General features: G+C 41.9%; 1 protein-coding gene and 1 long non-coding RNA gene across 6 annotated transcripts in view; one reads left to right on the plus strand and one right to left on the minus strand.

Moving 5' to 3' along the window:
- The window catches only part of SNTG1 (syntrophin gamma 1), a 532,572-nt gene that overhangs the window by 137,828 nt on the left and 370,715 nt on the right, over positions 1-24,029 (minus strand). The window lies entirely within an intron of this gene.
- Positions 1-24,029, plus strand: part of LOC112547050 (uncharacterized) — a 43,928-nt gene that overhangs the window by 496 nt on the left and 19,403 nt on the right. The window contains exons 2-3 of one of the 2 annotated variants that reach the window (XR_003090798.3): positions 10,645-10,696; positions 18,880-19,014. This is a non-coding gene — a long non-coding RNA (uncharacterized LOC112547050). The remainder of the gene's footprint in view (positions 1-10,644; positions 10,697-18,879; positions 19,015-24,029) is intronic. The other variant, XR_003090796.3, reaches the window with a different exon arrangement.

The raw sequence follows: 24,029 nt of genomic DNA on the forward strand, positions 1-24,029 counted from the left end.
GTAAGTAATCACTTTCAGGCTCACCCCACAGGCTCTGCAGTGTTAAATGCTTTGGAAGGGACCTCACTAGGAAGAAATCGGAAGGGAACACCATCTACTGGAAGGCATGGGATGCACAGTCCTAGGGATGTGGGTTCCACGGCCACCACCCCCAAAAGAAAATGACGGGTGGTGGTGGTCGGGGACTCCCTCCTAAGAGGGACTGAGCCATCCATCTGCCATCCGGACCTGGAATCTTGAGAGGTGTGCTGCTTACGGGGAGCTTGCATTCAGGATGTGACTGAGAGGCTTACCAAACTGATCAAACCTTCAGCTTGCTACACCTTCCTGCTTCTCCACGTGGGAACTAACGATACAGCCAAGAATGACCTTAAGTGGGTTACTGCAGATTATGTAGCGCTGGGAAGAAGGATCCAAGAATTCGAAGCGCTAGTGGTGTTCTCGTCCATCCTCCCTGTTGAAGGGAAAGGACTGGGCACGGATCGTCGAATTGAGGACGTAAATGCGTGGTTGCGCAGGTGGTGTCGCAGAGAGGACTTTGGTTTCTTCGACCATGGGACTCTGTTCCGGGCACAAGGATTGTTAGGAAGAGATGGGATCCACCTAACGAAGAGAGGAAGGAGCCTCTTCGCAGGCAGGCTTGCAAACCTAGTGAAGAGGGCTTTAAACTGGGTTCGTCGGGGGACGGTGACCAAAACCCTGAGCAGAGTGGGTAAGTCAGATACTGGGAAGAAATGCAGAAAGGAACGAGCAAGAAAGGAGGACCCCTGATTCGAATGGAGAAGACAGGGTGATCAACTGGTTATCTGAGGTGTTTGTACACTAATGCGAGAAGCCTGGGCAACAAACAGGAAGAACTGGAGGCCCTGACCCAGTCCAAGAAATATGATTTAACTGGGATAACAGAGACTTGGTGGGATGACTCGCATGACTGGAGCACTGTCATGGAAGGGTATAGACTGTTCAGGAAGAACAGACGGGAGAAGAGGAGGAGGACTTCCACTATATGTAAGAGAGCACTATGTTTGCTCTGAACTCCAGTATAAAGAGGGAGGAAAACCTGTTGAGAGTCTTGATAGAGATGTAGCCGTGTTAGTCTGGGGTAGTTGAAGCAAAATGCAGGACAATGTAGCACTTTAAAGACTAACAAAAGATGGTTTATTAGATGAGCTTTCGTGGGCCAGACCCACTTCCTCAGATCAAATAGTGGAAGAAAATAGTCACAACCATATATACCAAAGGATACAATTAAAAAAAATGAACAAATATGAAAAGGACAAATCACATTGCAGAACAGAAGGGGGATGCGGGGGGGGGTGGGAAGCGGGGAGGAAGGAAGGTAAGTGTCTGTGAATTGCTGATATTAAAGGTAGGGAGAGTGGGATGTTTGTGAGTTAATGGTATTACAGGTGATAATTGGGGAAACTGTCTTGGTAATGGGTGAGAAAGTTCAAAGTCTTGTTAAGTCCCTGGTGGTAAGTGTCGAATTTTAACATGAATGATAGTTCAGAGGATTCCCTTTCAAGTGCAGATGTAAAAGGTCTTTGTAGCAGAATGCAGGTGGCTAAGTCATTTAGAGAGTGTCCTTTCTGGTTAAAGTGGCAAGAAACCGTTTTCTCTTTGTGATCTTGTCTGATATCTGTTTTGTGGGCATTAATCCTTTGGCGAAGTGTCTGAGATGTTTGTCCAATGTACATAGCAGACGGACACTTTCGGCACATGATAGCGTAGATTATATTTCTGGATGCGCAGGAATATGTGTTCTTGATCTTATAACTCACTTGGTTAGGTCCAATAATGGTATCAGCAGAATGAATATGTGGACAAAGCTGGCAACGGGGTTTGTTGCAAGGGAAGGTACCAGGGTTGGTATTAGTGTGGTATGTCCTGTGGTGGTTGCTAAGAATCATCTTGAGGTTAGGTGGTTGTCTATAGGAGACTATGGGTCTGTCTCCCAGAGCCTCATACAGTTACCTACATGCATCCAGCTCCCATCCAGAACACACCACACGATCCATCGTCTATAGCCAAGCCCTTCGATACAACCGCATCTGCTCTAACCCCACTGACAGAGACCAGAAGCTTCAGGATCTCTACCAAGCATTTATAAATCTCAACTACCCACCCAGAGAAACAAAAAAGCAAATTGAAAGAGCCAGACGAATACCTAGAAACCATCTACTTCAAGACAGACCCAAGAAAACCAACAATAGAACACCACTTGTCATCACCTACAACCCCCAACTAAAACCTGTCCAACACATTATCAATAAACTACAGCCAATATTGGAACAGGATACCATACTCAAAGAGGCTCTGGGAGACAGACCCATAGTCTCCTATAGACAACCACCTAACCTCAAGATGATTCTTACCAACCACCACAGGACATACCACACTAATACCAACCCTGGTACCTTCCCTTGCAACAAACCCCGTTGCCAGCTTTGTCCACATATTCATTCTGCTGATACCATTATTGGACCTAACCAAGTGAGTTATAAGATCAAGAACACATATTCCTGCGCATCCAGAAATATAATCTACGCTATCATGTGCCGAAAGTGTCCGTCTGCTATGTACATTGGACAAACATCTCAGACACTTCGCCAAAGGATTAATGCCCACAAAACAGATATCAGACAAGATCACAAAGAGAAAACGGTTTCTTGCCACTTTAACCAGAAAGGACACTCTCTAAATGACTTAGCCACCTGCATTCTGCTACAAAGACCTTTTACATCTGCACTTGAAAGGGAATCCTCTGAACTATCATTCATGTTAAAATTCGACACTTACCACCAGGGACTTAACAAGACTTTGAACTTTCTCACCCATTACCAAGACAGTTTCCCCAATTATCACCTGTAATACCATTAACTCACAAACATCCCACTCTCCCTACCTTTAATATCAGCAATTCACAGACACTTACCTTCCTTCCTCCCCCTTCCCACCCCCCCCGCATCCCCCTTCTGTTCTGCAATGTGATTTGTCCTTTTCATATTTGTTCATTTTTTTTAATTGTATCCTTTGGTATATATGGTTGTGACTATTTTCTTCCACTATTTGATCTGAGGAAGTGGGTCTGGCCCACGAAAGCTCATCATCTAATAAACCATCTTGTTAGTCTTTAAAGTGCTACATTGTCCTGCATTTTGTTGAGAGTCTATGAGTTAAGTTTAAAGAGCAAACAGCAGCAGTGATGTTGTGGCTGGTGTCTGCTACAGGCCACCGAATCAGGTGGATGAGGTAGATGAGGCTTTCTTCGGATAACTGAGAGAAGCTTCCAGATTGCAGGCCCTGGTTCTTGTGGGGGACTTTAATCACCCTGACATCTGATGGGAAACCAATATGGCAGTAGACAGGCAATCCAGGAAATTTTTGGAGAATGTTGGGGATAACTTCTTGGTACAAGTGCTGAAGGATCCACCCAGTGGCCATGCGCAGCTACACCTTCTGCTCACAAACAGGGAGGAACTAATAGGGGAAGTAGAGGTGGGTGACAACCTGGGAAGCAGTGACCATGAGATAGTAGATTTCAGGATCCTGACCAAAGGAAGAAAAGAGAGTAATAAAATACACACCTTGGACTTCAAAAAAGCAGATTTTGACTCCCTCAGAGACCTGATGGGCAGAATCCCCTGGGATGCTAAAATGAAGGGGAAACGAGTCCAGGACAGCTGGCAGTATTTTAAAGAAGCCTTATTGAAGGCACAGAAAGAAACCATCCTGATGCGTAGCAAGAGAGGCAAACATGGTAGGAGATGGGATTGGCTTACCAGGGAAATCCTTGGTGAACTTAAGTACAAAAAGGAAGCTTACAAAAAGTAGAAATTTGGACAAATGACCAGAGAGGGGTTTAAAGGTATAGCTCGAGAATGCCAGCGGGTTATCAGGAAGGCGAAAGCGAAAATGGAATTGTGACTGGCTAAGGATATGAAGGATAACAAGAAAGGTTTCTACAGGCATGTTAACAAGAAGAAAGTGATCAGAGAGGGTGTGGGGCCCCTACCGGATGAAGGATGATGTGGGGGAAAGCTGAAGTACTCAATGCTTTCTTTGTCTCTGTATTCACGGACAAGGTGGGCTCCCAGACTAATGCGCTAAGTGATGCAAGATGGGATGAAGATGGACTGCCCTTTGTGGATAAAGAACAGGTTAGGAACTATTTAGAAAAGCTAAATGTACACAAATCTATGGGTCTGGACTTAATGCATTCGAGGGTACTGAGGGAGTTGGCAAATATCATTGAGGAGTCTTTGGCCATTATCTTTGAAAAGTCGTGGAGATCGGGAGAAATCCTGGATGATTGGAAAAAGGAAAATGTAGTGCCCATCTTCAAAAAAGGGAAGAAGGATGATCCAGGGAACTATAGGCCAGTCAGTCTTACCTCGGTTCCTGGAAAAATCACGGAAGGGATCCTTAAGGAATCAGCATGGATTCACAAAGGGAAAGTCGTGCCTGACCAATCTGATTAGCTTCTATGAGGAGGTAACTGGCTCTGTGGACATGTGAAAGTCAGTGGACGTGATATACCTTGACTTTAGCAAGGCTTTTGATACGGTCTCCCACAATATTCTGGCCAGTAAGCTAAGGGAATGTGGATTGCATAAATGGATGGTAAGATGGATAGAAATCTGGCTAGAAGGCTGGGTCCAGCGCGTAGTGATCAACAGCTCGATGTCAGGATGGTGGTCGGTTTCTAGCGGAGTGCCCCAAGGTTCGGTTCTAGGACTGGTTTTGTTCAATATCTTTATTAATGACCTGGATGAGGGAATGGATTGCACCCTCAGCAAGTTTGCAGATGACACTAAGCTAGAGGGAGAGGTAGATATGCTTGAGGGAAGAGATAGGGTCCAGAGTGACTTAGACAAATTGGAGGATCGGGCCACAAGAAATCTGATGAGGTTCAACAAGGACAAGTGCAGAGTCCTGCACTTGGGACAGAAGAATCTCAAGCATAGTTACAAGCTGAGGACCAACCAGTTAAGAAGTAGTTCTGCAGAAAAGGACCTGGGAGTTACAGTGGATGAGAAGCTGGATATGAGTCAACAGTGTGCCCTTGTAGCCAAGAAGGCTAATGGCATATTAGGGTGCATTAAGAGGAACATTGCCAGCAGATCCAGAGATATCATTATTCCCCTTTAGTCGGCTCTGATGAGGCCGTATCTGGAGTATTGTGTCCAGTTCTGGGCCCCCCACTACAAAAAGGATGTGGATGCATTGGAGAGGGTCCAGCAGAGGGCAACCAAAATGATTAGGGGGCTGGAGCATATGACTTATAAGGAGAGACTGAGGGTGTTGGGTCTGTTTAGTCTGCAGAAGCGAAGAGTGAGGGGGGATTTGATAGCAGCCTTCAACTTCCTGAAGGGAGGTTCCAAAGAGGATGGAGAGAGGCTGTTCTCAGTAGTGACAAATGGCAGAACAAGGAGCAATGGTCTCAAGTTGTGGTGGGAGAGGTCCAGGTTGGATATTAGGAAAAACTATTTCACTAGGAGGGTAGTGAAACACTGGAATGGGTTACCTAGGGAAGTAGTGGAGTCTCCATCCCTAGAGGTGTTTAAGTCTCGGCTTGACAAAGCCCTGGCCGGGTTGATTTAGTTGGGATTGGTCCTGCCTAGAGCAGGGGGCTGGACCTGATGACCTTCTGAGGGATCTTCCAGCTCTATGGTTGTATGGTTTATGGTTTATTATATCCATGTAGCCTTAACATTATTTTTAAAAGTGGGTTGGGTTTTTCTGTAAATAATTTGAGTTCTATTTCCAGAACACAGACCCCCGTTTGAGAAAAGCATTTAATCAGCAGACTAATTGTTTTGAGGTGCTTTGCTGAACTGGGGCCATATGTGGGTGCTGGTGGGAAGGAGAGAGCCCAGTGTCTGTTCAGGGATGAGAAAGAAAACAGTCAAAATTGAATGGGGACCAGAAGACTGTGTGTCAAGGCAGAAGAGGAGGATACAGCACCACTTTTTAGTCTCCCAGTCTGACTACTGACATATCTAGTAGCAATTAGATATGTATTCGTGCATATGATTCAATTAGAAAAGGATTTTCCATTTGAGCTGCTAATAACTGCATGAACAAGTTATTAAATGTTGCCAAAACCAAATGAAAAGAGCTTATGTTGCAGAAACCACATCCATCCTTTGCTGCAAGTCATATCCAAAAGGTTAGTATTTCTCTTAGTACTATTTTGTTTGATCTAACACATTTCAATATGGAGGAAATGAATTTGGAGCAGGGATGCAATCTTGTATACAGCTTATGCGTAGTGTAATCAGGACATGGGTTTCACATTCTTATTTACATTATTAAGAAATTATTCCTGTGAAACTGTCTACTATGCCTTTTGTAGTAGTAATAGAGGAGTAGAATCCCTGCCATTGGACATTAGACAGGGTCCAAAAGCACATGTTCTTGAAAGTCATCAGGCTTCAGGCCTTTGAAGTTGCCTGTACTGGGTAAGAGAGCTGGAGTTGTGAATGCAGGGAAGTCTTTGCAGCTTGCAGTGCATGCTCCTGCTGGTGCTATCCATGCATGCGCTCTCCCTCTAAATTCTGGTGATGCCAGAGCATTTTTAGAGACGCACATAAAACTGGCTTAGCATAAACATGCGGGCATCTTCTAGAAAAATATTACCTTCTATCCATTTCTGAATAACTAAGAAGGATTTAAGCAACTAAATGCCAGTAAGTTCTGGAACCAAGTCCCACTAGGATTCACAAAGTCCTCATTCAGTTATCGCTAAACATTGCAGATACATAATCACTTGGCACCTGCATTTTTGCAGTCAGCAATCAGATATCTAAAGCCCCAGAGCAATGTGTGACCTGTGGGGAAGAGAATGTTCCTCTGCTTCATTCTCCTGTGGGACTCATTCCAGTACGTTCCGAGCTCCCCTGGTGGCTTGGATCCCTATAGATAATATAAAATGGCTAGAGCAGTGTTTCTTAAACTGTATTCCACGGCACACCAGTGTGCCATGAGGCAGTCGGAGGTGTGTCGCGGAGAACAACAGAGTTCAAAATGGCAGGGCATTAAAGGGGCAGGTGAATTCCCCCTCCCCTGACTTTTTTTTTTCCTCAACAAAAAATCCTTTTCTCAAAAAAAAAAATGTTTGGTGTTCCTCAATCTTAAAAAGTTTGGGCTAGAAAGAGAGATGGGAGTGGGTAGAGGAAAGGAGGGCTTTACTCATCTCTTATTGCCTAGATGCTGAACTCAGGCTTTGTCAATCCCAGTGATTTTCTAGGCTCCCAGAGGCTAGGCATGGTGATGCTCAGATATTAAAGGCTTTTAGCTGAAGAGAGAGAGAGATCAAATGCTTTAGGATCAGAGAATTTTCTCTTCTGTTCAAAAAAAAAAACTCAGCAGAGACAGATTTCTTAGACTGTAAAGTTGCAGTTCAGATAAAAGGACCAGATTCAGGAATGTTTTATGGACCATTCATATACTGCAAGGGCAATTTTTTCCTGTAGTACTTCCATGATAAAGTTGCAAACAATGGCCAAGTCACTACAACAAAGAGAGTGAATAGTGTTGAACCTGCAGTGTTAGAAATGTTGTTCTAGTGCCGTGGTGTCCAACCAGTTCTACTGCTGTAGAGAACTAGCCACAGTCAACTGGCCAAATAGTCACATTTTTCAAGCCATCTAGCTACACTCAAATAGCCCCATGTAGCGAGGCTAGCATGTTGGACACCATGGTTCTAGTGGTAGATTCCTCCTGCATGGTTATCAATGTAACTGAAAGTTAATCCTATTTATAAAAGGCAAGGAAGAAGTCAAAGTCTAATGTCCTCTTTGGGACTAGGTTTGGCCTACAAGGTAAGTTTGTAAAAATTTAGCCTATTTTACTGGGCAGGGCCTGCTACAAAACTTTAATGCTCCCCTGGCAGTTCCTGTAGTTACTCAATCCAACCAGGAGGTCCATTCTCTCCTGCTGATTTTCACTGCATTTTCCATTTCACTTAAACCAGATGAAATTGGAACAGATGTTTGACTCATTATAATTCAATGTATTGAGGTATAGTCTGGGATATGAAGGATAAGTTACTGAAGAAAGTGAATGACGTGACAGGACCTATAAGAACGATATACTTGCTATTCTGGGAACCTGTGGGAAGGAAGGAGAGATGGAGTCTGGGATGAGAGGCGAGTACATGAGGCTCTGCAACAACTGGGGACAAAAGTATTAAAATTAGGTTCACTTTATTTTTGGATTGAATATGTTTGGGTCACTGAATAATTTACTCATTGTAATGCCAAAGTATGTCGCATTCACACAATAGCACATGAAACATTTAGCTTAATTTGCAGCAAGGGAGAGTTCTGTTAGATATTAGAGAAAAATTCTAACTACAGGGATAGTTGGCATGGTAACAAGTTAGACAAACAGCTGACAGGGATGGTCTAGGTATACTTAATCCTGCCTGAATGTAGCTGCATGGATTAGACGATCATGAGTCCCACCCAGTCCTACCTTCCCTGATTCTGTGTCAATTCACTGTCATAAAAGACATTTTTATTCCCTTCAAATAAAAGTAAAACTTCTGTTTAAAACCACATAGAAAAGACTCAGACCTGGAGTGCAGCACTGTCCACCCTCAGCCCTCAGAGCCACACAGAGTACGTGGTGCTCTGTGTTTGATTTAAAGAACCCAGGGCCACACAGAGCCACATGGAGTAGCAGCAGCCGTCAGCCCTCGGCCTCTGTGAATTGCCAGGCTCCTGAACAACTGCCCCTGTCTGATCCCCTGTCGGTAGGTCTGGAACCATTTTAATGTCCACATTAATGCCTATTTTGAATTCTACTGTATTTCATCTCCTAATTCTTAATGTGGGTGATTAATTGTAGCATTATTTTTTCACCACAGGAATGAATATTCTTCAGCTGCCATTAAAATCATTCTAGGTCAACAATCATGTCTTGGAACCAGATTCTTTCATAGAGAATTTTCATTACTATTATTTAGCCATTCATTTTATTCTACAGTCTGCTACATCAATTTTTAAACACTAATAATAGAGCAAAATTAAATCCAGAAAAGCAGTCCCTTCTTTGCTATACAAAAGTGCTTCCATTTGCAGAAATATGTTGTGAAAAAATATTTCTTATACTTTTTTCAGTGAGCATCTAAAGTGCAAACAACTTTGTTTACAAGAAAACTTTAATTGTATAATTTAAATACCATTTTCCCCAAAATTATCATATTTATTATTTTGATTGTTTTAGCATTTTAATTTCAAGTATGAAAATAAATCCAGCTGAGTTATACTCTTCCTATAAAGTATTAGTCTTTTAAAATGTTTAGGGGACTAAATCAAATCCTACTGAAGTGAATGAGAATTTCTGAAATTTTCAGGTGGTACTTTCAAAAGGGTTTATAATGCGGTTTGTGACGGGCACCCTCTCTCCATCCTCCTCCCTCCCTGCTTTATGAAATGGACTTATGGACATGAATATACATAACTCAAAGGTGTTTTGAACAAATTATTTCATGTAACCCATCAATGTTCATGTCATGATCCACTGGTTCTGTTTATCTTACTTTGATGTATGTATCATTTTTGCATATAAAATTAGACGTAAGGAATGGGGAATACTTTGTGGGTTTCTAATGTGTGAATGCAAGAAATGGGGATGTTACCCTTGATGTCTTGATGAGTAACTAGTAAACAATCTTTTTTGTCCCTAAGTCTGAGCAGTGGTCAGTACGGAGTGGCCTCAGTTCTTTAACAAAAAGAATAGAAAGCAGAGGCTTAGGTCTTTTGGCTGGGATGCACCTGATGGAAAGGAGCCAAAGACCCCACAGTCAGGAAACAGCCCTAATTTGGAGGGGCAGCTGGAAAAGAGGTTTTAGGGTGAGTGTGAAGAGTTTGTACTGAGGTTTCAGTGTAGAATTAGCCAAGCGTTTTTGTTTCTTTTGATTTGTAAGTTACCTACTTTGCTCTGCCTGTTCTTGCTTGTTACCACTTAAATCCTACTCCTTGTACTTAATACAATCATTTTTATTTTCTATCAAACTCAGTGTAAATAATTACTACCTGGGAGGGCAACCAGTGTGTACATTCCCCCTTTCATTGTTAAAGGTGGCTTTACTCTTATCTAATTCTTTGGGGTTTGATCCCATCTGGAGAGTGGTATCCCAAGAAGCTGGGCCCTAAACTGCACACTCCTTGGAGCTGAAGTGGTTAAGTGCCTGTACTGCTTCTCGATGGGGGCAGGGACCTCAGTTCGGGGCCTTGACTGGGGGAGACCAGCGGAGTTGGCCCAGCAGGACCAGGTGGTGAGGAACCCCAGAGAGTGGGAAGACGAGTGGCAGTGGCCGTGTCAGTACCCCAAGAGTCACCCCTGAGGAGTCGTCTGTGACCACACCCCGTCACACTGTCCTAACTCCACTTCCACTGAAGTCAAAAGTAATACTGTCATTGAATTTAATGGAGCTGTAGTAAGCCAAGACAGATCACTCCTGAGTACTATAGCCATAAACTTTCATATATCTATAACTCAAAAATATTTTACCTATTTCACTAACCCTTAAAATGCACCCACAAAAATGGCAAGTTGCAGGTGAAAATTATTTAGATGTATTTCCTTACTCTCTGAATTGAAACTTAATGAAAGTTTTCTTGTAATTTTCAGATGGTTGTAGGGAGTACAGACGTGCCGTATTGAGCTTGTCTGTCAAAGAAAGGTAACTTTTATAATTTTATGGTGGTAATTTTGCTTGAGTACATATAAATTACATTTTGAATGCAACCCCGAGAGCCACTTATGTTTAGTTGCTGTACAGAGAGAGATTTCTAATACCAAAGGAAAACAGTACAGAGTATGGGCTTATCAATTATTTAAAGAAAATATGAACAAAACATTTAGTTCCACAATACAGTGGGGGTTGCAGTAGCCTAAGGACATTTCTGTGCTACTGTTTGAAGTCCATCATTTATGAAGTCAGGAAAACATACCATTAGAAAAATACAGTTACTGTAGGAAAATGAGGCATAAATATTTTAAAAGAATGCAAATTCTGTAAAAATAAGCAAAACCATCTGGTTTAATGAGTGACTTGTGTATACAACATGAGAAAATTAACTGAGCACTGGAAGATTGTTATGTGATTGATTGAGCAATGGATTCCATTGTACACAGGCATATGCATGTCTTCTATATGCAAATTTATAACACTGAAAAATAAAAAAATGATGCATCCTTTCCAAGAAGGGCATCCTGTACCAAATCCTTTTTGGCCACAAAATCCGGGGAACATTCATACTGCAACACAGCAAAGTCATGACAAGCACCCAGCTTTGGCAACAAAAAATGTACAGCTCAACAAGGGACTTTTGTCTCTCCCCGTCCTCTTACTGTTGACAATCATGCAGTGTGCACTACTGTAGGCATTTTGTCAAGTTTATTGAACTCCATCATGTTTTCAGAGCCAAGCTAATGGAACTCCGGCAGACATACCAGAAGGCAAAGGAAGCAAACAGATCTGTTGTTGCACCCAAAACAGCATGCAGCCACCACCTTGGGGATATGATCCTCCAAAAGGTCCAGCCTGCCAGAGAGACATCTCCATCTCCCAGTCAGTCTACCACAGGCAAATCAATAACCATGAAGCATCAGTTTAGAATGTTGTTGAACTGCACCTTACTGCTGGGCAGGTGCCCTATGTAAGGCTACATGAGCCAGGGCTATAAGGGGTAAACCACTTCACCTAGGATTACTATGGGTATTTTTACATTCCCCACAGTAATTTTCTGGTCTAGAAAGGAAGTCCCAGCATTCAGCATAAAAGGCAGCAGAACAGCTCAGTTTGGGCTGGTCTCTGAAGGAGAAGGACCTTCAGTCAGAGCTGCTGGACTCCACCTGACAGCAGGGGATGCAGACCCAGGAAATTTCTGCCACACAGTCCCTGAGGAACCCCAGAGAGATGCAGCTACAGGGGAAAAAGAAGACACAGCCACTTCATGGGAGCTCACCAGTAGGAAATGACCCTGGGAGGGTGCAGGAGCAGACCCTTCCTCTCAGGTAAATTCGGCGTGTTTCAGCCTGATTCCTCGCCAAGGGAATGATAGACCACTCTACCACTCACAGTGACATGGGTTGGGACCAGGTGGAGTAGGGTGGGCTCCCAACCTCCCAACTTATTGATTTGAGCTACCAAGCCATGTTTCCCTGCATTAAAGGACCATACCCTATTGACTCGGGCTACCCAGCTATGCTACCCTGAGTTAGAGAACCACCTGTAACTGACTCTAGCCACTAGGGTATAACTACCCTGGACCAAGGGTCATGGTTCGAAGACTAAGAGAGAGAGACTGCCAGCAGTCCAATGGCTGACTAAGCAGCATCCACGCCCTCATATAACCTCTCCCAAGTGATGGGGTGTGCACATGCTACAACACCACTGCTTTCAAGCAAATGAAAATTACTGGATGGACTTTGCCTCCACAGAAGGATTTCCATGCATAAAACATTGAATGAAAAGAAAGTGAGAAAACTATATGAGCTATAGAATATTTAATTCACAAACTCAGTGGGCCACAAACTCAGTAGCTTCAATACTCAGGTCTGGCTGAGCCCTACTTAGCAGTTGTATATTTCTTTTGTATTCCCATAACCCCAAGAGGCTATTTGGTTCCAGTCCAGTTGCTGGATTGCTAGAGAATAGCAACGTGTGTGGAGTAGAGCAGTCATAACTGATGGTATTAGCCATGAATTTCTCTCCCTTTTGGGATTTCTCAGCAGCTCAGTTGAAAACAGCTTTATAAAACCCACTTGTGCAGCATTGGTGGCATCAGCAAGAATTTAGCCCGATACAAACATTACACATACACACAAATATTACACACAAATTAGTTGTAGTAACTGAAGTTGTGGTATGACACACTCCACCCACCTAAAACCTTTAAAATGCAAATAAGAAATTAAGGAGAAAGACTTGAACAGTCCTTTCTACCTTCATATTGCCTACTATCACAGGGTGAGTATACCCAGCTGCAGGGAGAGCGTTGAGCCTGTCAGGCCCCTCAACACATGCTCCATCCCGTGAACATAGCCCACAAGAGCCCCCAGTTCTCTCACTACCCTCTTTTCCCCACACAAGAGTCCGGCCTAGTGGCAAAAGTCAGTAGCTATCACCTGTCTGTGGGGCAATATGGGCCAGTAGCCCGAGGCAACAGCAATCCCGGGCTGCGTGGTAGTAGGGCCCAATGGCCCAAGACAATAACAACCCCTGTCTTTGGGGTAATAGGGCCCAGGGGCCTGAGTCAATAGCAAGCTCCGTCCATGGGGCCAAAGTCAGTAGCAACAACAGTAGTGCCCGCTTGGGGTTTAATAGGGGTTTAATCGGGGTGGGGGTCCCAGCCCAGGGCCCTGTCAATGGCGGGTGTGTCCCACCATTAGCTCAACAGGGAATCCACCTGCAACACGCTGAGCTTTCAGGCTTTCAATTCCCTGCCCTGAGCTACTTCCTACCTGCCTCACGGCAATCAGCATCTTCCCCACTTGCCTCCTATGGCCTGGAAGTTTCCCTGGCTGGTCTCCGCTGGCTGTCCTCCACTGTGGCATCCATCTGCTGCTCCTCCTCCCAAGCTAGGGCAGGAGCTCTTTCCTCTGACTGAGCTGCTCCACTGGCTTTTATACCTGTTCTCCAGTTGGAGCCTGCCCAGCAGGGCTGTGAGGGTGGGGCTCTCTCAGACAGGTAGGCCTGGTTAACATTTACTGGCTCAGTGCGGGGCTGGTACACCCCATCACACGCACAATAGTAGTGATAATGTGACTCCATGAGCTTTCTGCCTCCATCTCCAACCTATACCAAAAACAATGTACCCCAACTTTATCAAAGCTTCATTCTAAAAAAATCCACACAATAACCGAATATGCTTTTAGATGTTATGTTAACAGATCAACACAATTTGGCATTTATTCCAACTATGCAGGAAGTTATTCTACCTTAGTACTCCTGAGGTAACTGTTTTGGGTTTGAGTTCAAGTTCAAAGAAGTAAATATATTTTTCATATCAACTGGGAATGGAGTGAACCTTATGGAACACGGCCATATACTACCACTAACTTTGTGGGCTATACAAAGATTGAAAGGAATGCATAAGTCTTTTATTTTCAGTACTTTAAGGCTTTGGGTGCATGGAGCATGTCCATGAAAGTGTTCATTAGCTAGTCTCTTCGTTTTTTTAGGCACCTTTGATTTATTTCAGTCAACAGCTTCCCAGAGTCAGGGAGAAGGAGAGTTGAATACACCTGAGAGAAAAATACACTGCTGAAGCTGCTCCTGATAACATTGACCCTTCTGAAGAGTGTGAGAGAGACTGTAACATGTCCCAATCAATGTTATGCTGATTCAAAGTTATTGGAAGTAGACAACCAAGAGCATCCCTCCATGTTTGACACTCATGACATAATCTCTGAAATGAAGGGACTTTCCCCGAAGGAAACTGTGTCATCACTCACTTCCTTTAGGGTACGTCTACACTGAACAGTTATATCAGAATAAGCTATTCTGGAATAGTTATTCTTAAATGGCTTATATTGAAATAGCACGTCTCCACTGCTGGGAAGCCTCAAAATTAGTCCGATGTAGGCTTCCCTAATGTAAACATGCTATCTCAATTTAGAGCCCCAGGAGGAATAACATGGAATGGCCTTGGTGAGGGGCTATTTTAAAATAGCAGCAAGGGAACATCTACACTCGCCTTATTTCAAAATAGCTATTTTGGAATAGGTGTTATTATTCGTAGAATGAGGTTTACAGAAGTTAAAATAAGCCGTCCATTATTTCAAAATTATTTCAAAATAACAGAATGGCTGTGTAGCCGCTTGCATAGTTATTTCGAAATAACAGCCATTATTCAGAAAAAACTTTGCTGTGTAGACACACCTTAAATGCTCTGCAGCCTCTCACAATTTTGTGGAAATTAGACACAGCTACAAAAGCTGTGTGTGTGCCTGCATTGTACCAGAAGGAATCCATGGCCTACTGCATCCCTTTCTTCTGAACCCCTGTCATATTACTGGGTTGTAACAGGAAAATGCAGGTCATTGTTGCACCCACTATTTTGTGTTTGCCCGATATCCTGTGCAAAGTGGGCCAAGTGAGGTGTCTAATGAAAGCTTATGTTATGCTGATTCAATGTATGCTACTCATAAACTTGTATGGTTTTTATATGTAAAGGTATGGATATTTTAAATGTCCTCTATCTGGGAGACAGCAATAGGCGCTGACCACCTATTGTGAGGAGAGATTATTCAGTAAATAGCTATGCTAAGCAGCAATGTTGCATAGACAATAGCTCTCAAGGTTGCCAATGAATACCTGAGGAATGCGGGTGGGAAGCAGCAGACACATCAAGGCTGCCTGCCTAAGGGATTATGGACAGGCCACTTGTTCATGTGATCAGCTCCAATTTGGGAGGTACCATCACTCAAGAGAACAATGGATTTCCCTCTGCATGCGCAAGATTATAAAAGGATCCTGGGGATGCCTCCCTCTTTGTCTTCAATGCTGCTCCTCACTTCAGAAGCATCCTTGTTATGGACAGAGGGCTGGGAAGGATGTATTGATGAATCCTAACATAGGATGTACTCCAGATACTTTTAAGCTAACATTTTGTTACGTCTCTGCTAACAGCCTGCATCAAGAAATTGGTGATTAGTATATGTTATGTGCTTTCTTTCACAATCCTATTTTCAACCGTCTCTTTCTTTTATTAATAATAAACCTTTAGATTTTAGATTCTAAAAGATTGGCAGAGTGTGCTCTTTTGGGTAAGATCTGAGGTATAAATTAGCCTGGTACTGTGGCTAGACCATTGGGACTGAGAGAACCTGTTCAGCGTTGGTGATATTGGGTTTTATAACCCCTTACCTGTGTAAGGTGCAGTGCTGTTTTTGGAACAGGAGATGCTGGGGTGTCTAAGGGGATTTGCTTGTGTGACTTCTTACTGGCCAAGGTGGCAGCTGAAGTACTCTGTGTGACTGGTTTGGCACCTTATAAGGAGGTCTCCAGTCTTGGCCTATAAGTAGCCCTGGTTTTAAGTAATTTGCCCTTATTTGACCCTTTCAGCAGTACCCCAGACCACCTGGTGTATTATAACCCCTATCCCTGACAGTATGAAAAACCTCTCACAACATACATACATGTCATTGCAGGCACCTTCAAATCTGACAGCTATCATGCTGGCCAATGTTGGGGGTTGAATTGGTAATATCCAGTGCTACAAGCAGAAGCCTTTCTAGCTTGTCTGAAAAAGCCAAAGCCTCAAACTGAGAGCTGCCAGAATCATATCCTTTGTAGAACAGCCATTGGGGGACACAGAGGTTACACTTAAATATGTAACAAATGCCCAAAATGTGACGCGTGTGTGTTTTGCTTTTGAAAACTATAATTTACATATTATCAGTTTTGAAGTACAAAAAACTATATTTGAAAGATATTTTTCCGTGTGCATCATATGCACCAACCTCCCATCTCATTTATCAGCAACAGTATTTGACCTGCTTGACTTCTATATCCCTAACTTAGATTTAATTGCTAGCCCCTTTGAATATCAGTCACTGGATGAATTGCACAACTAATTACTCTTCAGTAGTCAAACACTGGAAATCAGGTATACTGGATTCTATTCGGAGCATGGCTTACAGTAGTGGCTAGAGATAACATAACCAAATTGGATTAAGTCACTCAAAAAGGCAGCACAGTGCAAAGATTAACATCACAGTGCATCATAGGAGATTGTGCCTATACTGACCTATCAGCTGTCTGATAATGAATTAAAAACAAAAATAAGGGGAAGGGAATGTGTTTCATCAGCTGATCTAGACTGCCTTCTGGGTTGGGGGTTATAAACTTAAGAGAATTGAATGGGAATTCAATCAGCAGTTAGAAGAGATGAGATTTCACCTGCCAGTTGCCTCTTTCCTAGCTCAGGCAACATGCCCCTAGGCTAGTTGGATATTTTCTGAATCCCTTTGTCTCACTGCTCCAGAGGTGAGTGACAGTACTCACAGCACAGCAGATCTGTCATCAAATTTAAAATCCTTTTGGCACACATTTTTTGTTATGGACAAAAAGTTTTGAAAATCTCTGTAGACAAACACTACTCATGCATAACCAATTATAAAGGAATAATAAAGGGCACAAAGGATGGGTCTTGGAGGGCATAGTTATACCAGCAAATTATTTTGAAATAACTCTCGAAATAACTATTTTAAAATAGCATGTCCACATTACAGGGAAACCTCAAAATTAGTCCAAGGCAGGCTCCCTTAATGTAGATGCCCTAACTCAACTTACAGCCCCAGAAAGCACTGGGAAGTCATTACACTAAATGACTCTGGGGAGTAGCTATTTCAAAACAGGAGCAGTGGAGCACCCACACTACCACTATTTCAAAATTCTGTTCTGTTCAACATCTTCATCAACAATTTAGATATTGGCATAGAGAGTATGCTTATTAAGTTTGCAGATGATACGAAGCTGGGAGGGGTTGCAATTGCATTGGAGGCTAGGGTCATAATTCAAAATGATTTGGACAAACTAGAGAAATGGTCTGACAAACTTGATGAAGTTTAATAAGGACAAATGCAAAGTACTCCACTTAGGAAGGAACAATCCATTTCATACATACAGAATGGGAAGCGACTATTTAGGAAGGAGTAATGCAGAAAAGGATTTAGGGATCATACTGGACCACAAGCTAAACATGAGTCAGGAGTGTGACGCTGTTGCAAAAAAAGAAAACATGATTCTGGGATGCATTAACAGGAGTGTTGTGAGCAAGACACGAGAAGTCATTCTCCAATCTGTACTGATCAGGTCTCAGTTGGAGTACTGCATCCAATTCTGGGCACCATGTTTCAAGAAAGATGTGAAGAAATTGGAGAAGGTCCAGAGAAGAGCAACAAGAAAATGATTAACAGTCTAGAGAATATGACCCATCAAGGAAAACTGAAAGAATTGGGCTTGTTTAGTTTGGAAAGGAGACGACTGGGAGGGGACATGATAGCAGTTTTCAGGTATCTAAAAGTGTGTCACAAGGAGAAGGGTGAAAAATTGTTCTCCTTGGCCTCTGAGGATAGAACAAGAAGCAATGGGCTAAAACTGAAGCAAGGGAGGTTTAGGTTGGACATTAGGAAAAAGTTCCTAACTGTCAGGGTGGTTAAACACTGGAATAAATTGCCCAGGGAGGTTGTGGAATCTCCATCTCTGGAGATATTTAAGATCAGGATAGACAGACATCTATCAGGGATAGTCTAGATGGTACTGTACCCTGCTGTGAGGGCAGGGGACTGGACTCAATGACCTCTCAAATTCCCTTCCTGTTCTAGTGTTCTATAATTCTATGAAAATAACTATTTCAAAATAAGCATTATTCCTCGTGGAAAGCAGGTGTTATTAATTTGAAATAACCAGTCCATTATTTTGAAATAACAAGCTTGGTAGTGTGGAAATAACAAGTGGAGAGTCGAAAAAAGGGGAGCGTTTTCAAAATAACTCCCTGGTGTAGACGAGGGTAGAGAGTGTCAGATATCTTACACAAGGGTTACAGAGAAAAGCAAGGCAATCCAGTGAATAATCATTAGAGGGGATAATGTTTCTTTTTCTATCAATGAATTTTTTTAATCAAACCACCGTGAAAAATGTCAGTAATGTAGTACTCAAAAGCCTTTTAGCTTGAGGTCCCCCCCCCCCCCATTTGAATGACATTTTTTACAAAATTACATTTTAAAGATGTCAAGATAAAAATAAAAATAAAACGTATCTGAACACCCTCAATAATTAATCTATTTAAATAGCTCCAATAATTAGTGAATTATTATTGTATAACAGTTAGAAATGTGGTTTATTTCTTTCAGGGACTTCAGATTCCATCCTCTCAAGCACAATTCTCCAGAGATAATTATATTGTAAAGAAACTAGCATATTGAGAATTAAGACCCGATGTCACCATTTTGGCAATACTGGTGATGGCTCCAACTACCGGTATTATGGTATTTTTGTTTTACTTATTTTATATATAGTTGCTGTAAAGTATTAAATATATTGAATTAATGTAAATTTTAAGTCAGTATGAATATAATATGAATCTCCAGCCTAGAATGATCTGCTCTTCCTTTAACTTCTATTAAAAATCTCGATAAATCTGTTATAGGAAGATGATTTTGGAATCCTTTTGCTAAGAAAATTACCTCACGTAAGTATTATTTAAGGACTTTGGGACAATTCCACATCTAATGTAACCCATAGAACACACTTACACAGTCCACTAAACCTTGTGACTTTATATCAATCCTGGTTCTCTGATGCTTCTGACCCAGCCTCACAACACAGTGACTTTATCAGAACCATGCTGACAGAGATAATGAAGCCAGTGGCACTCCTTGAGAACCCTCCCACTGCTGCTAAAAGGTGAAGGAGCACCAAGAGAAACAGAATACAAACACTAGTGATATCACATTTGCTTCCTGGGCTCCATGAAGCTAGTAGAAGATGATATATCCTCCCCCAAACCTTCCTTTCCCACCTTGAAGATCTCTGGAGAATCTAATATAACTTCCATATTCAGACCATGAATTCATTTTATCAGTCTCCTTTACTTATAATATCCAGATTCCAATTACCCTGTTAACAGACCTTTTAAAAACCAAAATCTAGGATTTTTCACTGCCATTTTGGAACGATTCCTCTGTCCTCTAAGCTGTCAACTATAGCCCAGAGGTGACCTTTTGGCAATATCTATTTGTTACTGATCGCCAGATTTAACCATTTAAACACATTGTTTGCTTGTTAAACAATTCCACCCAAAGAGATGTTAAACAAACATATTCCACCCAAAGACATGCTGTGGTACCTACTTGGGCTTTGTGGTCTGTTTTATGATTACTGTTTTCTTCATTCACACTTACGCTTTTTAATATCCAATGCACATAAGCCCATTTGCATTCAAAACAGGAAACTTTATAGAGGGAGAGTTGGAAAACTATGAATTAATTATGCTTCAAAGTTAGGAGGTCATGGGGTTTCAAGCAAAAAGAAGCATAAAGAGAGATGATAAAATGACTGGATATATGAAGTTTTGTTCAGTAAAACATACCCCTGGGTTTGGTTTATAAAGAATACATTTCAAGTCTTAGGTTAGCAGAAAAAGAAAGACGATTTCTGACTTGAAAATTGCACAAAGACACAAAACTTAATGCACTTTTCAGGGGACATATAGTGTCTGCTGTTCCTTTACAAAGCAGAAACCCTGATTACAAAGTATAATAAAAACACTCTCTATTTTAGCTTTGTTTCCGTGTGGTGTTTTAGCCTAGTTTGCATATTTCACTGTTTTAGCGAAGTAAAAAAAAACCCTTATGTCTATTTCATTGTAATAAATTCATGTTCTCTTTATTATTCTCTATATATTTTAACTTGTTTATGGTTTGAATTCATAAGTTCCATGTTTTTGAAAGATCAATTCTGATGCCTATTTTCCGGTACAATTTTACTTTAGAATTTGCTTTTATTGCTTATGTTAGATCCTAAAATTGTCCATTATCTGAGTCAAATAAAAATTAACAGTTATTCTGATACTAACCAAGTACATCAAATTAATAGGATTTCTGGGTTAAACTCTGAAGTATTTATTCAGTATAGCAAAGGAACACATAATTTGAATTCAGAGAGAGAGAAAAGGAAAGCAGGTTTATATATAATACATTTTATTTTTCTTATGCACATAAAATCCCTAGATTAAAATAATATTAAGGTTGCAAAGTTCAGAAATGCCAGATATAAGGTTGCCTGTGCATCCTCAGTCTAGCTACATTGGGTATATATTTTAAGAAAGTCTTTTGCAGGGGTGGGCAATAAGTGGTCTGTGGGACAGCTGCATTTCACCAGGGTTAGCATCTGGCAGGCCACCTGAGGCTTTATTTACCTGTGTGTTCACAGGTATGGCCTCTCACAGCTCCCATTGGTCATAGTTCGCCGTTCCCAGCCTTTGGGAACTGTGTGAGGTAATAGCCTGGCCTGCAGGTAAAGAATGTGTCCATTGGCTCACCAGGACTAACTCTGGAGTTCTGCAGCCAGCCTGTGACCCACTTATTGCCCATTTCTGGTCTTTTACTACATTATCATGATATTTTTTCCACGGGACCCTTGCCTTAATCAGTGCACAAGATGGACAGTGCTCACTGAATAAACAACTATTCAATCTTTAGTTTTCTGCTTGCGGGGCAATGTAGGACCACAGGCCATATTTACTGCACCCTATTCAAACCCTGCTCTGAAGACAGAATTAATCACTTCCTCATGGACTTTTCTTTGATAGTTACCAATATAGTATCTAAGTGCTTTACAAAAAGTTATTCTCAGAACACTTCAGTGAAGGAAGGTTGTGATTATTATCCCCCTTTTATGGCGAAAAAATGGAGGCACAAAGATTAAGGTCAAAAGTCTCCATTAATGTTTTGCACCCAATCTGAGAGACTTGGGACCTGTGTTATATAGCACTTTATGTGTTCAAATCACTCATATGTTCAAAGCAGTGAGCTGTAAGTGTTGAATGCTTCTGCAAATCAGACCCCCAGAGTCTAAAATCAGGCAAACAGAAAATGAGACACAATTACTGACCACTTTTGTAACAACTGGTTTGACTGAGATTCTCAACATCATTAAGGATGATCGGGGAGCAAAGACAGGGTTAGAATCTTGCTCTTCAAATCAGGTTGGAATTGAGTCAGAGGCAGCAATATGAGGGTGGGGTGAGGGGGAGCAGGCAGGAACTGTTGCGTTCTGGGAGCTGTTTTTTAAGTCAGGGGTCTGTATGTAACTGTACACAATTAACCTTGGTTAATTGTGTACATGGTTACACTTTCACATCTCTAGTTTAAATACAAATACTTCACAGGGCACACCCATATTTGTCACATTTGGACAACTCCCCAGCAGGCATAAATGAGTGTAACATACTGAAGCCAGTGGACTTATGCTGAGCCATAATGTCACAGATTATGTTTATCCTATGCACAATAACAGCATTAATTGTAATATAACAGTTCTCATATAAGGAAAGTAAGCACGGTCATAAAAAAATCATGAAGTGTGTGGGGAAGTTTTTTTTTATGATATTCATAAAATATCATAACTTTCTAAGATCTGTCCTCAGAAACCTATATGCTGAGTAGTGTCATTGAGTTTGTGCTGGCATGACAGTCATGGCAAAGAAAGTACGATTAGGCTGCCTTTGTGGCTTATCGGAGCATGACTCTCTGGTTCTATGTAAGGTTTATTGGCAGATCCTGTTTTGTGTTCTGGGCTTTTTCTTTTTGCTCTTGATTTTTTCTGGTCCTTAATACTTCAGAAGGGGTAGAACTGAAGTGTGCCTTGGTCTCTTCAGGGCTCTTCTCTGAACTGTCCATACTTCTGCAAATCCCTCTGGATCTGACTCTGCTTTCTCACAGTGGCTCCGCTGGCTGGCAAGCTACTCATGGTGTGGCTTACATCAGGCTTCTCTCCCATCAAGAGAAGCAGAGCTCTGCTTTCCTTCCTGGTCAGCCCTGAACTGGCCGGGGGGAGGAGGAGAGAGTCCTCTCCTTTTAACTCCCCTCTCCATGCTTGACATTCCCTGTACCTTATGGGGAAGAACCAATTAGCTCGACAGGCACTTGTTAACCCTCTCATCCTCAGCATAGTGCTTATCTACCCCATCATAGGAAAGGTTTGCATACCTGCAAATATCAGTGGGACATGCTCAAAGGAGCAATTATTCCATTGCTCTTTATAGACTGTACTCTAATAAATGCAGTTTATCACTTCAAGCTCTGTATTGTCTAAAATTAGTTTTAGTGACTGGGCAAATATTCAGCTATTGTAAATTGGTTTAGCTGCAGTGAAGTGGAATTATGTTGGTATACTCCAGCTGAGAATCTGCCCATCTCACAATAATAATAAGCTGCCACAGCCCTTGTATTTCTAGACTGAAAATGGGCATCTATAGCTCTTGTGTACTAGATGATCAAGGAAAAAGTAATTTCTATCCCTCAAGAAGTATAATAGCAGTTTGCTAATGATTCAAACACTAATGTGGCTTAAACACTGTGTGCCTAACGTAGTGAATACAAGCAGAGAGAGGGTAAGTTTAGAAGATAGGATACACAAAGAACAAGTTAAAAATCACTTAGGAAAGTTAGATGTCAGCAAGTCACCAGGTCCTGATGAAATGCATCCCAGGATACTCAAGGAGCTGATAGAGGAGGTATCTGAGCCTTTAGCTATGATCTTTGAAAAATCATGGCAGACAGGGGAGATTCCAGAAGTCTGGAAAAGGGCAAATATTGTGCCCATCTATAAAAAGGGGAATAAGAACAACCCAGGAAACTACAGACCGGTCAGTTTAACGTCTGTCCCAGGGAAGATAATGGAGCAGGTAATTAAGGAAATCATATGCAAACACTTGGAAGGTAATAAAGTGATAGGGAATAGCCAGCATGGGTTTGTGAAGAACAAGTCATGCCAAACTAATCTGATAGCTTTCTTTGATAGGATAACGAGCCTTGTGGATAAGGGAGAAGCAGTGGATGTCATATACCTAGACTTTAGTAAGGCATTTGATACGGTCTCGCATGATAGTCTTATTGATAAACTAGGCAAATATAACTTAGATAGGGCCACAATAAGGTGTGTGCATAATTGGCTGGATAACCGTAGTCAGAGAGTTATTGTTAACGGTTCTAAATCCTGCTGGAAAGGGATAACAAGTGGAGTTCCGCAAGGGTCTGTTTTGGGACCCGTACTGTTCAATATCTTCATCAATGATGTAGATATTGGGATAGAGAGTACGCTTATTAAGTTTGCAGATGATACCAAACTGGGTGGGGTTGCGACTTCTTTGGAGGATAGGGACATAATTCCAAATGACCTTAGCAAGTTAGAGAAATGGTCAGAGGTAAACAGGATGAGGTTTAATAAAGAGAAATGCAAAGTGCTCCACTTAGGAAGGAACAATCAGTTCCATACATAC

Source organism: Pelodiscus sinensis, chromosome 2 (assembly GCF_052426305.1).
Source record: "Pelodiscus sinensis isolate ZL-2025 chromosome 2, ASM5242630v1, whole genome shotgun sequence".
Classification (NCBI taxonomy): domain Eukaryota; kingdom Metazoa; phylum Chordata; order Testudines; family Trionychidae; genus Pelodiscus; species Pelodiscus sinensis.